The following is a 14370-nucleotide window of genomic DNA, read 5'->3' as shown; positions in this document are numbered from 1 at the left end:
CCGACGGGTCTTTTATTCTGTGTTCCGGATCCGGACCCGGCGAGTCTCGGATCCGGGTCGGGTCTACCCGAACAAATTTGCCAAAATTTATAATTTCTAACAAAAAGAGAAAAAGATATATTTGTAAACAAATTTCTAGCTAATGCAAAGAAAAAACCAAATAAGAAAATAAATCAAATTGATTTTACTCAAATACATCATCCTAATCAAATTATATTGATAATATATTTTTTTTATAAATTATTAAATCATTTATATCCGGATCCGGGTCTAATACGGGTCGGAATACTATATTCCGTATTCGACCCGTTTTTTTGTTTGAAAAAACGGATCCGGATCCGGTTAACGGAATTAAATCCGTACCCATACCCGCAAAAATTTCAGGGATCCGATCCGGATCCGGGTCTAGACCCGACCCGTTGACAGGCCTAGGGTCACCCATCCTAGTACTACTGTCGCCCAAGCACGCTTAACTTCGGAGTTCTGATGGGATCCGGTGCATTAGTGCTGGTATGATCGCACCCGCCATGTTCCTTTCGCTTTATTCTTTTAAACTGCCACGTCCTGTGAAGCAGTTTGGCTTTTCTGGACCCGAATTCATTCTAAGCGTCAGTTCATGAATTTCCTCTCATCCTTTTATTTATTTACTTTTATATTTTTTTCTTGTTGCTTTGCACCTTTTTTTTCCCTCGTCGCACAACTCTCAATTATCCTGAAAGTGATCCTTCACGCTTGCGCTTATACATTTGCGCCGACAACTTTGACCGACGATCCGGGCTTCGATCCAGCCGTACCGTTCCTGACTTGTCTCGCGCATTCAGATCCGCATTCATGCTTCGATAAGAAGCAAAATATAAAGCAATCGTTCCGACGGAGCTAAATTACTACAGCATAAAGAACGAAGGGGAAATTTGGATTTCGAAACAAAAAAGGGAGGGGTGCAACACGAGGACTTCCCAGGGGGTCACCCATCCTAGTACTACTCTCGCCCAAGCACGCTTAACTTCGGAGTTCTGATGGGATCTGGTGCATTAGTGCTGGTATGATCGCACCCGCCATGTTCCTTTCGCTTTATTCTTTTAAACTGCCCCGTCCTGTGAAGCAGTGTGGCTTTTCTGGACCCGAATTCATTTTAAGCGTCAATTCAAGAATTTCCCCTCATCCTTTTATTTATTTACTTTTAAATTTTTTTCTTGTTGATTTGCACCATTTTTTTTTCCCTCGTCGCGCAACTCTCAATTATCCTGAAATTGATCCTTCACGCTTGCGCTTATACATTTGCGCCGACAACTTTGACCGACGATCCGGGCTTCGATCCAGCCGTACCGTTCCTGACTTGTCTCGCGCCTTCAGATCCGCCTTCATGCTTCGATGAGAAGCAAAATATAAAGCAATCGTTCCGACGGAGCTAAATTACTACAGCATAAAGAACGAAGGGGAAATTTGGATTTCGAAACAAAAAAGGGAGGGGTGCAACACGAGGATTTCCCAGGGGGTCACCTAGGGGTGTCAACGGGCCGGGTCCGGGCCGGAATTCATTATTCTGGACCCGGACCCGGATCCGACCCGTTTACCCGACGGGTCTTTTATTCGGTGTTCCGGATCCGGACCCGGCGAGTCTCGGATCCGGGTCGGGTCTACCCGAACAAATTTGCCAAAATTTATAATTTCTAACAAAAAGAGAAAAAGATATATTTGTAAACAAATTTCTAGCTAATGCAAAGAAAAAACCAAATAAGAAAATAAATCAAATTGATTTTACTCAAATACATCATCCTAATCAAATTATATTGATAATATATATTTTTTATAAATTATTAAATCATTTATATCCGGATCCGGGTCTAATACGGGTCGGAATACTATATTCCGTATTCGACCCGTTTTTTTGTTTGAAAAAACGGATCCGGATCCGGATAACGGAATTAAATCCCTACCTATACCCGCAAAAATTTCAGGGATCCGATCCGGATCCGGGTGTAGACCCGACCCGTTGACCGGCCTAGGGTCACCCATCCTAGTACTACTGTCGCCCAAGCACGCTTAACTTCGAAGTTCTGATGGGATCCGGTGCATTAGTGCTGGTATGATCGCACCCGCCATGTTCCTTTCGCTTTATTCTTTTAAACTGCCACGTCCTGTGAAGCAGTTTGGCTTTTCTGGACCCGAATTCATTCTAAGCGTCAATTCATGAATTTCTTCTCATCCTTTTATTTATTTACTTTTATTTTTTTTTCTTGTTGCTTTGCACCTTTTTTTTCCCTCGTCGCCCACCTCTCAATTATCCTGAAATTGATCCTTCACGCTTGCGCTTATACATTTGCGCCGACAACTTTGACCGACGATCCGGGCTTCGATCCAGCCGTACCGTTCCTGACTTGTCTCGCGCCTTCAGATTCGCCTTCATGCTTCGATAAGAAGCAAAATATAAAGCAATCGTTCCGACGGAGCTAAATTACTACAGCATAAAGAACGAAGGGGAAATTTGGATTTCGAAACAAAAAAGGGAGGGGTGCAACACGAGAACTTCCCAGGGGGTCACCCATCCTAGTACTACTCTCGCCCAAGCACGCTTAACTTCGGAGTTCTGATGGGATCTGGTGCATTAGTGCTGGTATGATCGCACCCGCCATGTTCCTTTCGCTTTATTCTTTTAAACTGTCCCGTCCTGTGAAGCAGTGTTGCTTTTCTGGACCCGAATTCATTTTAAGCGTCAATTCAAGAATTTCCCCTCATCCTTTTATTTATTTACTTTTAAATTTTTTTCTTGTTGATTTGCACCATTTTTTTTTCCCTCGTCGCGCAACTCTCAATTATCCTGAAATTGATCCTTCACGCTTGCGCTTATACATTTGCGCCGACAACTTTGACCGACGATCCGGGCTTCGATCCAGCCGTACCGTTCCTGACTTGTCTCGCGCCTTCAGATCCGCCTTCATGCTTCGATGAGAAGCAAAATATAAAGCAATCGTTCCGACGGAGCTAAATTACTACAGCATAAAGAACGAAGGGGAAATTTGGATTTCGAAACAAAAAAGGGAGGGGTGCAACACGAATATTTCCCAGGGGGTCACCTAGGGGTGTCAACGGGCCGGGTCCGGGCCGGAATTCATTATTCCGGACCCGGACCCGGATCCGACCCGTTTACCCGACGGGTCTTTTATTCTGTGTTCCGGATCCGGACCCGGCGAGTCTCGGATCCGGGTCGGGTCTACCCGAACAAATTTGCCAAAATTTATAATTTCTAACAAAAAGAGAAAAAGATATATTTGTAAACAAATTTCTAGCTAATGCAAAGAAAAAACCAAATAAGAAAATAAATCAAATTGATTTTACTCAAATACATCATCCTAATCAAATTATATTGATAATATATTTTTTTTATAAATTATTAAATCATTTATATCCGGATCCGGGTCTAATACGGGTCGGAATACTATATTCCGTATTCGACCCGTTTTTTTGTTTGAAAAAACGGATCCGGATCCGGTTAACGGAATTAAATCCGTACCCATACCCGCAAAAATTTCAGGGATCCGATCCGGATCCGGGTCTAGACCCGACCCGTTGACAGGCCTAGGGTCACCCATCCTAGTACTACTGTCGCCCAAGCACGCTTAACTTCGGAGTTCTGATGGGATCCGGTGCATTAGTGCTGGTATGATCGCACCCGCCATGTTCCTTTCGCTTTATTCTTTTAAACTGCCACGTCCTGTGAAGCAGTTTGGCTTTTCTGGACCCGAATTCATTCTAAGCGTCAGTTCATGAATTTCCTCTCATCCTTTTATTTATTTACTTTTATATTTTTTTCTTGTTGCTTTGCACCTTTTTTTTCCCTCGTCGCACAACTCTCAATTATCCTGAAAGTGATCCTTCACGCTTGCGCTTATACATTTGCGCCGACAACTTTGACCGACGATCCGGGCTTCGATCCAGCCGTACCGTTCCTGACTTGTCTCGCGCATTCAGATCCGCATTCATGCTTCGATAAGAAGCAAAATATAAAGCAATCGTTCCGACGGAGCTAAATTACTACAGCATAAAGAACGAAGGGGAAATTTGGATTTCGAAACAAAAAAGGGAGGGGTGCAACACGAGGACTTCCCAGGGGGTCACCCATCCTAGTACTATTGTCGCCCAAGCACGCTTAACTTCGGAGTTCTGATGGGATCCGGTGCATTAGTGCTGGTATGATCGCACCCGCCATGTTCCTTTCGCTTTATTCTTTTAAACTGCCACGTCCTGTGAAGCAGTTTGGCTTTTCTGGACCCGAATTCATTCTAAGCGTCAGTTCATGAATTTCCTCTCATCCTTTTATTTATTTACTTTTATATTTTTTTCTTGTTGCTTTGCACCTTTTTTTTCACTCGTCGCACAACTCTCAATTATCCTGAAAGTGATCCTTCACGCTTGCGCTTATACATTTGCGCCGACAACTTTGACCGACGATCCGGGCTTCGATCCAGCCGTACCGTTCCTGACTTGTCTCGCGCCTTCAGATCCGCCTTCATGCTTCGATAAGAAGCAAAATATAAAGCAATCGTTCCGACGGAGCTAAATTACTACAGCATAAAGAACGAAGGGGAAATTTGGATTTCGAAACAAAAAAGGGAGGGGTGCAACACGAGGATTTCCCAGAGGGTCACCTAGGGGTGTCAACGTGCCGGGTCCGGGCCGGAATTCATTATTCTGGACCCGGCCCCGGATCCGACCCGTTTACCCGACGGGTCTTTTATTCGGTGTTCCGGATCCGGACCCGGCGAGTCTCGGATCCGGGTCGGGTCTACCCGAACAAATTTGCCAAAATTTATAATTTCTAACAAAAAAGAGAAAAAGATATATTTGTAAACTAATTTCTAACTAATGCAAAGAAAAAACCAAATAAGAAAATAAATCAAATTGATTTTACTCAAATACATCATCCTAATCAAATTATATTGATAATATATATTTTTTATAAATTATTAAATCATTTATATCCGGATCCGGGTCTAATACGGGTCGGAATACTATATTCCGTATCCGACCCGTTTTTTTGTTTGAAAAAACGGATCCGGATCCGGATAACGGAATTAGATCCCTACCCATACCCGCAAAAATTTCAGGGATCCGATCCGGATCCGGGTGTAGACCCGACCCGTTGACCGGCCTAGGGTCACCCATCCTAGTACTACTGTCGCCCAAGCACGCTTAACTTCGAAGTTCTGATGGGATCCGGTGCATTAGTGCTGGTATGATCGCACCCGCCATGTTCCTTTCGCTCTATTCTTTTAAACTGCCACGTCCTGTGAAGCAGTTTGGCTTTTCTGGACCCGAATTCAGTCTAAGCGTCAATTCATGAATTTCCTCTCATCCTTTTATTTTTTTACTTTTATATTTTTTTCTTGTTGCTTTGCACCTTTTTTTTCCCTCGTCGCACAACTCTCAATTATCCTTAAATTGATCCTTCACGCTTGCGCTTATACATTTGCGCCGACAACTTTGACCGACGATCCGGGCTTCGATCCAGCCGTACCGTTCCTGACTTGTCTCGCGCCTTCAGATTCGCCTTCATGCTTCGATAAGAAGCAAAATATAAAGCAATCGTTCCGACGGAGCTAAATTACTACAGCATAAAGAACGAAGGGGAAATTTGGATTTCGAAACAAAAAAGGGAGGGGTGCAACACGAGGACTTCCCAGGGGGTCACCCATCCTAGTACTACTCTCGCCCAAGCACGCTTAAATTCGGAGTTCTGATGGGATCCAATGCATTAGTGCTGGTATCATCGCACCCGCCATGTTCCTTTCGCTTTATTCTTTTAAACTGCCCCGTCCTGTGAAGCAGTGTGGCTTTTATGGACCCCAATTCATTTTAAGCGTCAATTCAAGAATTTCCCCTCATCCTTTTATTTATTTACTTTTACATTTTTTTCTTGTTGATTTGCACCATTTTTTTTTCCCTCGTCGCGCAACTCTCAATTATCCTGAAATTGATCCTTCACGCTTGCGCTTATACATTTGCGCCGACAACTTTGACCGACGATCCGGGCTTCGATCCAGCCGTACCGTTCCTGACTTGTCTCGCGCCTTCAGATCCGCCTTCATGCTTCGATGAGAAGCAAAATAAAAAGCAATCGTTCCGACGGAGCTAAATTACTACAGCATAAAGAACGAAGGGGAAATTTGGATTTCGAAACAAAAAAGGGAGGGGTGCAACACGAAGATTTCCCAGGGGGTCACCTAGGGGTGTCAACGGGCCGGGTCCGGGCCGGAATTCATTATTCCGGACCCGGACCCGGATCCGACCCGTTTACCCGACGGGTCTTTTATTCTGTGTTCCGGATCCGGACCCGGCGAGTCTCGGATCCGGGTCGGGTCTACCCGAACAAATTTGCCAAAATTTATAATTTCTAACAAAAAAGAGAAAAAGATATATTTGTAAACAAATTTCTAGCTAATGTAAAGAAAAAACCAAATAAGAAAATAAATCAAATTGATTTTACTCAAATACATCATCCTAATCAAATTATATTGATAATATATATTTTTTATAAATTATTAAATCATTTATATCCGGATCCGGGTCTAATACGGGTCGGAATACCATATTCCGTATCCGACCCGTTTTTTTGTTTGAAAAAACGGATCCGGATCCGGATAACGGAATTAAATCCCTACCCATACCCGCAAAAATTTCAGGGATCCGATCCGGATCCGGGTCTAGACCCGACCCGTTGACAGGCCTAGGGTCACCCATCCTAGTACTACCGTCGCCCAAGCACGCTTAACTTCGGAGTTCTGATGGGATCCGGTGCATTAGTGCTGGTATGATCGCACCCGCCATGTTCCTTTCGCTTTATTCTTTTAAACTGCCACGTCCTGTGAAGCAGTTTGGCTTTTCTGGACCCGAATTCATTCTAAGCGTCAGTTCATGAATTTCCTCTCATCCTTTTATTTATTTACTTTTATATTTTTTTCTTGTTGCTTTGCACCTTTTTTTTCCCTCGTCGCACAACTCTCAATTATCCAGAAAGTGATCCTTCACGCTTGCGCTTATACATTTGCGCCGACAACTTTGACCGACGATCCGGGCTTCGATCCAGCCGTACCGTTCCTGACTTGTCTCGCGCCTTCAGATCCGCCTTCATGCTTCGATAAGAAGCAAAATATAAAGCAATCGTTCCGACGGAGCTAAATTACTACAGCATAAAGAACGAAGGGGAAATTTGGATTTCGAAACAAAAAAGGGAGGGGTGCAACACGAGGACTTCCCAGGGGTCACCCATCCTAGTACTACTCTCGCCCAAGCACGCTTAACTTCGGAGTTCTGATGGGATCTGGTGCATTAGTGCTGGTATGATCGCACCCGCCATGTTCCTTTCGCTTTATTCTTTTAAACTGCCCCGTCCTGTGAAGCAGTGTGGCTTTTCTGGACCCGAATTCATTTTAAGCGTCAATTCAAGAATTTCCCCTCATCCTTTTATTTATTTACTTTTACATTTTTTTCTTGTTGATTTGCACCATTTTTTTTTCCCTCGTCGCGCAACTCTCAATTATCCTGAAATTGATCCTTCATGCTTGCGCTTATACATTTGCGCCGACAACATTGACCGACGATCCGGGCTTCGATCCAGCCGTACCGTTCCTGACTTGTCTCGCGCCTTCAGATCCGCCTTCATACTTCGATAAGAAGCAAAATATAAAGCAATCGTTCCGACGGAGCTAAATTACTACAGCATAAAGAACGAAGGGAAAATTTGGATTTCGAAACAAAAAAGGGAGGGGTGCAACACGAGGACTTCCCAGGGGGTCTCCCATCCTAGTACTACTCTCGCCCAAGCACGCTTAACTTTGGAGTTCTGATGGGATCGGGTGCATTAGTGCTGGTATGATCGCACCCGCCATGTTCCTTTCGCTTTATTCTTTTAAACTGCCACGTCCTGTGAAGCAGTTTGGCTTTTCTGGACCCGAATTCATTTTAAGCGTCAATTCAAGAATTTCCCCTCATCCTTTTATTTATTTACTTTTACATTTTTTTCTTGTTGATTTGCACCATTTTTTTTTCCCTCGTCGCGCAACTCTCAATTATCCTGAAATTGATCCTTCACGCTTGCGCTTATACATTTGCGCCGACAACTTTGACCGACGATCCGGGCTTCGATCCAGCCGTACCGTTACTGACTTGTCTCGCGCCTTCAGATCCGCCTTCATACTTCGATAAGAAGCAAAATATAAAGCAATCGTTCCGACGGAGCTAAATTACTACAGCATAAAGAACGAAGGGAAAATTTGGATTTCGAAACAAAAAAGGGAGGGGTGCAACACGAGGACTTCCCAGGGGGTCACCCATCCTAGTACTACTCTCGCCCAAGCACGCTTAACTTCGGAGTTCTGATGGGATCCGGTGCATTAGTGCTGGTATGATCGCACCCGCCATGTTCCTTTCGCTTTATTCTTTTAAACTGCCCCGTCCTGTGAAGCAGTGTGGCTTTTCTGGACCCGAATTCATTTTAAGCGTCAATTCAAGAATTTCCCCTCATCCTTTTATTTATTTACTTTTACATTTTTTTCTTGTTGATTTGCACCATTTTTTTTTTCCCTCGTCGCGCAACTCTCAATTATCCTGAAATTGATCCTTCACGCTTGCGCTTATACATTTGCGCCGACAACTTTGACCGACGATCCGGGCTTCGATCCAGCCGTACCGTTCCTGACTTGTCTCGCGCCTTCAGATCCGCCTTCATGCTTCGATGAGAAGCAAAATATAAAGCAATCGTTCCGACGGAGCTAAATTACTACAGCATAAAGAACGAAGGGGAAATTTGGATTTCGAAACAAAAAAGGGAGGGGTGCAACACGAGGATTTCCCAGGGGGTCACCTAGGGGTGTCAACGTGCCGGGACCGGGCCGGAATTCATTATTCTGGACCCGGACCCGGATCCGACCCGTTTACCCGACGGGTCTTTTATTCGGTGTTTCGGATCCGGACCCGGCGAGTCTCGGATCCGGGTCGGGTCTACCCGAACAAATTTGCCAAAATTTATAATTTCTAACAAAAAAGAGAAAAAGATATATTTGTAAACTAATTTCTAACTAATGCAAAGAAAAAACCAAATAAGAAAATAAATCAAATTGATTTTACTCAAATACATCATCCTAATCAAATTATATTGATAATATATATTTTTTATAAATTATTAAATCATTTATATCCGGATCCGGGTCTAATACGGGTCGGAATACTATATTCCGTATCCGACCCGTTTTTTTGTTTGAAAAAACGGATCCGGATCCGGATAACGGAATTAAATCCCTACCCATACCCGCAAAAATTTTAGGGATCCGATCCGGATCCGGGTCTAGACCCGACCCGTTGACAGGCCTAGGGTCACCCATCCTAGTACTACTGTCGCCCAAGCACGCTTAACTTCGGAGTTCTGATGGGATCCGGTGCATTAGTGCTGGTATGATCGCACCCGCCATGTTCCTTTCGCTTTATTCTTTTAAACTGCCACGTCCTGTGAAGCAGTTTGGCTTTTCTGGACCCGAATTCATTCTAAGCGTCAGTTCATGAATTTCCTCTCATCCTTTTATTTATTTACTTTTATATTTTTTTCTTGTTGCTTTGCACCTTTTTTTTCCCTCGTCGCACAACTCTCAATTATCCTGAAAGTGATCCTTCACGCTTGCGCTTATACATTTGCGCCGACAACTTTGACCGACGATCCGGGCTTCGATCCAGCCGTACCGTTCCTGACTTGTCTCGCGCCTTCAGATCCGCCTTCATGCTTCGATGAGAAGCAAAATAAAAAGCAATCGTTCCGACGGAGCTAAATTACTACAGCATAAAGAACGAAGGGGAAATTTGGATTTCGAAACAAAAAAGGGAGGGGTGCAACACGAAGATTTCCCAGGGGGTCACCTAGGGGTGTCAACGGGCCGGGTCCGGGCCGGAATTCATTATTCCGGACCCGGACCCGGATCCGACCCGTTTACCCGACGGGTCTTTTATTCTGTGTTCCGGATCCGGACCCGGCGAGTCTCGGATCCGGGTCGGGTCTACCCGAACAAATTTGCCAAAATTTATAATTTCTAACAAAAAAGAGAAAAAGATATATTTGTAAACTAATTTCTAACTAATGCAAAGAAAAAACCAAATAAGAAAATAAATCAAATTGATTTTACTCAAATACATCATCCTAATCAAATTATATTGATAATATATATTTTTTATAAATTATTAAATCATTTATATCCGGATCCGGGTCTAATACGGGTCGGAATACTATATTCCGTATTCGACCCGTTTTTTTGTTTGAAATAACGGATCCGGATCCGGTTAACGGAATTAAATCCGTACCCATACCCGCAAAAATTTCAGGGATCCGATCCGGATCCGGGTCTAGACCCGACCCGTTGACAGGCCTAGGGTCACCCATCCTAGTACTACTGTCGCCCAAGCACGCTTAACTTCGGAGTTCTGATGGGATCCGGTGCATTAGTGCTGGTATGATCGCACCCGCCATGTTCCTTTCGCTTTATTCTTTTAAACTGCCACGTCCTGTGAAGCAGTTTGGCTTTTCTGGACCCGAATTCATTCTAAGCGTCAGTTCATGAATTTCCTCTCATCCTTTTATTTATTTACTTTTATATTTTTTTCTTGTTGCTTTGCACCTTTTTTTTCCCTCGTCGCACAACTCTCAATTATCCTGAAAGTGATCCTTCACGCTTGCGCTTATACATTTGCGCCGACAACTTTGACCGACGATCCGGGCTTCGATCCAGCCGTACCGTTCCTGACTTGTCTCGCGCATTCAGATCCGCATTCATGCTTCGATAAGAAGCAAAATATAAAGCAATCGTTCCGACGGAGCTAAATTACTACAGCATAAAGAACGAAGGGGAAATTTGGATTTCGAAACAAAAAAGGGAGGGGTGCAACACGAGGACTTCCCAGGGGGTCACCCATCCTAGTACTACTCTCGCCCAAGCACGCTTAACTTCGGAGTTCTGATGGGATCTGGTGCATTAGTGCTGGTATGATCGCACCCGCCATGTTCCTTTCGCTTTATTCTTTTAAACTGCCCCGTCCTGTGAAGCAGTGTGGCTTTTCTGGACCCGAATTCATTTTAAGCGTCAATTCAAGAATTTCCCCTCATCCTTTTATTTATTTACTTTTAAATTTTTTTCTTGTTGATTTGCACCATTTTTTTTTCCCTCGTCGCGCAACTCTCAATTATCCTGAAATTGATCCTTCACGCTTGCGCTTATACATTTGCGCCGACAACTTTGACCGACGATCCGGGCTTCGATCCAGCCGTACCGTTCCTGACTTGTCTCGCGCCTTCAGATCCGCCTTCATGCTTCGATGAGAAGCAAAATATAAAGCAATCGTTCCGACGGAGCTAAATTACTACAGCATAAAGAACGAAGGGGAAATTTGGATTTCGAAACAAAAAAGGGAGGGGTGCAACACGAGGATTTCCCAGGGGGTCACCTAGGGGTGTCAACGGGCCGGGTCCGGGCCGGAATTCATTATTCTGGACCCGGACCCGGATCCGACCCGTTTACCCGACGGGTCTTTTATTCGGTGTTCCGGATCCGGACCCGGCGAGTCTCGGATCCGGGTCGGGTCTACCCGAACAAATTTGCCAAAATTTATAATTTCTAACAAAAAGAGAATATATTTTTTATAAATTATTAAATCATTTATATCCGGATCCGGGTCTAATACGGGTCGGAATACTATATTCCGTATTCGACCCGTTTTTTTGTTTGAAAAAACGGATCCGGATCCGGATAACGGAATTAAATCCCTACCTATACCCGCAAAAATTTCAGGGATCCGATCCGGATCCGGGTGTAGACCCGACCCGTTGACCGGCCTAGGGTCACCCATCCTAGTACTACTGTCGCCCAAGCACGCTTAACTTCGAAGTTCTGATGGGATCCGGTGCATTAGTGCTGGTATGATCGCACCCGCCATGTTCCTTTCGCTTTATTCTTTTAAACTGCCACGTCCTGTGAAGCAGTTTGGCTTTTCTGGACCCGAATTCATTCTAAGCGTCAATTCATGAATTTCTTCTCATCCTTTTATTTATTTACTTTTATTTTTTTTTCTTGTTGCTTTGCACCTTTTTTTTCCCTCGTCGCCCACCTCTCAATTATCCTGAAATTGATCCTTCACGCTTGCGCTTATACATTTGCGCCGACAACTTTGACCGACGATCCGGGCTTCGATCCAGCCGTACCGTTCCTGACTTGTCTCGCGCCTTCAGATTCGCCTTCATGCTTCGATAAGAAGCAAAATATAAAGCAATCGTTCCGACGGAGCTAAATTACTACAGCATAAAGAACGAAGGGGAAATTTGGATTTCGAAACAAAAAAGGGAGGGGTGCAACACGAGAACTTCCCAGGGGGTCACCCATCCTAGTACTACTCTCGCCCAAGCACGCTTAACTTCGGAGTTCTGATGGGATCTGGTGCATTAGTGCTGGTATGATCGCACCCGCCATGTTCCTTTCGCTTTATTCTTTTAAACTGTCCCGTCCTGTGAAGCAGTGTTGCTTTTCTGGACCCGAATTCATTTTAAGCGTCAATTCAAGAATTTCCCCTCATCCTTTTATTTATTTACTTTTAAATTTTTTTCTTGTTGATTTGCACCATTTTTTTTTCCCTCGTCGCGCAACTCTCAATTATCCTGAAATTGATCCTTCACGCTTGCGCTTATACATTTGCGCCGACAACTTTGACCGACGATCCGGGCTTCGATCCAGCCGTACCGTTCCTGACTTGTCTCGCGCCTTCAGATCCGCCTTCATGCTTCGATGAGAAGCAAAATATAAAGCAATCGTTCCGACGGAGCTAAATTACTACAGCATAAAGAACGAAGGGGAAATTTGGATTTCGAAACAAAAAAGGGAGGGGTGCAACACGAATATTTCCCAGGGGGTCACCTAGGGGTGTCAACGGGCCGGGTCCGGGCCGGAATTCATTATTCCGGACCCGGACCCGGATCCGACCCGTTTACCCGACGGGTCTTTTATTCTGTGTTCCGGATCCGGACCCGGCGAGTCTCGGATCCGGGTCGGGTCTACCCGAACAAATTTGCCAAAATTTATAATTTCTAACAAAAAGAGAAAAAGATATATTTGTAAACAAATTTCTAGCTAATGCAAAGAAAAAACCAAATAAGAAAATAAATCAAATTGATTTTACTCAAATACATCATCCTAATCAAATTATATTGATAATATATTTTTTTTATAAATTATTAAATCATTTATATCCGGATCCGGGTCTAATACGGGTCGGAATACTATATTCCGTATTCGACCCGTTTTTTTGTTTGAAAAAACGGATCCGGATCCGGTTAACGGAATTAAATCCGTACCCATACCCGCAAAAATTTCAGGGATCCGATCCGGATCCGGGTCTAGACCCGACCCGTTGACAGGCCTAGGGTCACCCATCCTAGTACTACTGTCGCCCAAGCACGCTTAACTTCGGAGTTCTGATGGGATCCGGTGCATTAGTGCTGGTATGATCGCACCCGCCATGTTCCTTTCGCTTTATTCTTTTAAACTGCCACGTCCTGTGAAGCAGTTTGGCTTTTCTGGACCCGAATTCATTCTAAGCGTCAGTTCATGAATTTCCTCTCATCCTTTTATTTATTTACTTTTATATTTTTTTCTTGTTGCTTTGCACCTTTTTTTTCCCTCGTCGCACAACTCTCAATTATCCTGAAAGTGATCCTTCACGCTTGCGCTTATACATTTGCGCCGACAACTTTGACCGACGATCCGGGCTTCGATCCAGCCGTACCGTTCCTGACTTGTCTCGCGCATTCAGATCCGCATTCATGCTTCGATAAGAAGCAAAATATAAAGCAATCGTTCCGACGGAGCTAAATTACTACAGCATAAAGAACGAAGGGGAAATTTGGATTTCGAAACAAAAAAGGGAGGGGTGCAACACGAGGACTTCCCAGGGGGTCACCCATCCTAGTACTACTCTCGCCCAAGCACGCTTAACTTCGGAGTTCTGATGGGATCTGGTGCATTAGTGCTGGTATGATCGCACCCGCCATGTTCCTTTCGCTTTATTCTTTTAAACTGCCCCGTCCTGTGAAGCAGTGTGGCTTTTCTGGACCCGAATTCATTTTAAGCGTCAATTCAAGAATTTCCCCTCATCCTTTTATTTATTTACTTTTAAATTTTTTTCTTGTTGATTTGCACCATTTTTTTTTCCCTCGTCGCGCAACTCTCAATTATCCTGAAATTGATCCTTCACGCTTGCGCTTATACATTTGCGCCGACAACTTTGACCGACGATCCGGGCTTCGATCCAGCCGTACCGTTCCTGACTTGTCTCGCGCCTTCAGATCCG

At 44.2% G+C, this 14370-nt stretch overlaps 10 non-coding genes and 9 pseudogenes across 10 annotated transcripts; all 19 read right to left on the bottom strand.

Moving 5' to 3' along the window:
• Positions 1 to 406: 406 nt before the first annotated feature.
• LOC140018983 (5S ribosomal RNA) lies at positions 407 to 524 on the bottom strand (annotated as a pseudogene).
• A 411-nt stretch (positions 525 to 935) lies between these two features.
• Positions 936 to 1054, bottom strand: LOC140017681 (5S ribosomal RNA). The gene has a single exon (XR_011823987.1). It is a non-coding gene; the product is annotated as a 5S ribosomal RNA (ribosomal RNA).
• A 926-nt stretch (positions 1055 to 1980) lies between these two features.
• Positions 1981 to 2098, bottom strand: LOC140019782 (5S ribosomal RNA; annotated as a pseudogene).
• Positions 2099 to 2509: 411 nt separating this feature from the next.
• LOC140017615 (5S ribosomal RNA) lies at positions 2510 to 2628 on the bottom strand. Its single transcript, XR_011823923.1, has one exon. It is a non-coding gene; the product is annotated as a 5S ribosomal RNA (ribosomal RNA).
• Positions 2629 to 3554: 926 nt separating this feature from the next.
• LOC140018982 (5S ribosomal RNA) lies at positions 3555 to 3672 on the bottom strand (annotated as a pseudogene).
• A 411-nt stretch (positions 3673 to 4083) lies between these two features.
• Positions 4084 to 4202, bottom strand: LOC140018011 (5S ribosomal RNA). The gene has a single exon (XR_011824314.1). It is a non-coding gene; the product is annotated as a 5S ribosomal RNA (ribosomal RNA).
• A 925-nt stretch (positions 4203 to 5127) lies between these two features.
• LOC140019781 (5S ribosomal RNA) lies at positions 5128 to 5245 on the bottom strand (annotated as a pseudogene).
• A 411-nt stretch (positions 5246 to 5656) lies between these two features.
• LOC140018175 (5S ribosomal RNA) lies at positions 5657 to 5775 on the bottom strand. Its single transcript, XR_011824477.1, has one exon. It is a non-coding gene; the product is annotated as a 5S ribosomal RNA (ribosomal RNA).
• Positions 5776 to 6702: 927 nt separating this feature from the next.
• On the bottom strand, positions 6703 to 6820 carry LOC140018476 (5S ribosomal RNA; annotated as a pseudogene).
• Positions 6821 to 7231: 411 nt separating this feature from the next.
• On the bottom strand, positions 7232 to 7349 carry LOC140018035 (5S ribosomal RNA). The gene has a single exon (XR_011824337.1). It is a non-coding gene; the product is annotated as a 5S ribosomal RNA (ribosomal RNA).
• A 413-nt stretch (positions 7350 to 7762) lies between these two features.
• On the bottom strand, positions 7763 to 7881 carry LOC140018087 (5S ribosomal RNA). Its single transcript, XR_011824390.1, has one exon. It is a non-coding gene; the product is annotated as a 5S ribosomal RNA (ribosomal RNA).
• Positions 7882 to 8294: 413 nt separating this feature from the next.
• Positions 8295 to 8413, bottom strand: LOC140017174 (5S ribosomal RNA). The gene has a single exon (XR_011823487.1). It is a non-coding gene; the product is annotated as a 5S ribosomal RNA (ribosomal RNA).
• A 928-nt stretch (positions 8414 to 9341) lies between these two features.
• Positions 9342 to 9459, bottom strand: LOC140018981 (5S ribosomal RNA; annotated as a pseudogene).
• A 925-nt stretch (positions 9460 to 10384) lies between these two features.
• On the bottom strand, positions 10385 to 10502 carry LOC140018980 (5S ribosomal RNA; annotated as a pseudogene).
• A 411-nt stretch (positions 10503 to 10913) lies between these two features.
• LOC140017680 (5S ribosomal RNA) lies at positions 10914 to 11032 on the bottom strand. The gene has a single exon (XR_011823986.1). It is a non-coding gene; the product is annotated as a 5S ribosomal RNA (ribosomal RNA).
• An 812-nt stretch (positions 11033 to 11844) lies between these two features.
• LOC140019780 (5S ribosomal RNA) lies at positions 11845 to 11962 on the bottom strand (annotated as a pseudogene).
• Positions 11963 to 12373: 411 nt separating this feature from the next.
• LOC140017614 (5S ribosomal RNA) lies at positions 12374 to 12492 on the bottom strand. The gene has a single exon (XR_011823922.1). It is a non-coding gene; the product is annotated as a 5S ribosomal RNA (ribosomal RNA).
• A 926-nt stretch (positions 12493 to 13418) lies between these two features.
• Positions 13419 to 13536, bottom strand: LOC140018979 (5S ribosomal RNA; annotated as a pseudogene).
• Positions 13537 to 13947: 411 nt separating this feature from the next.
• On the bottom strand, positions 13948 to 14066 carry LOC140017679 (5S ribosomal RNA). The gene has a single exon (XR_011823985.1). It is a non-coding gene; the product is annotated as a 5S ribosomal RNA (ribosomal RNA).
• Between the last annotated feature and the right edge of the window lie 304 nt (positions 14067 to 14370).

The sequence above is a fragment of the Coffea arabica genome, chromosome 11c, assembly GCF_036785885.1.
Source record: "Coffea arabica cultivar ET-39 chromosome 11c, Coffea Arabica ET-39 HiFi, whole genome shotgun sequence".
NCBI lineage: Eukaryota > Viridiplantae > Streptophyta > Magnoliopsida > Gentianales > Rubiaceae > Coffea > Coffea arabica.
The sequence above is the reverse complement of the archived record's forward strand: the minus strand, read 5'-3'. Positions and strand labels throughout refer to the sequence as shown.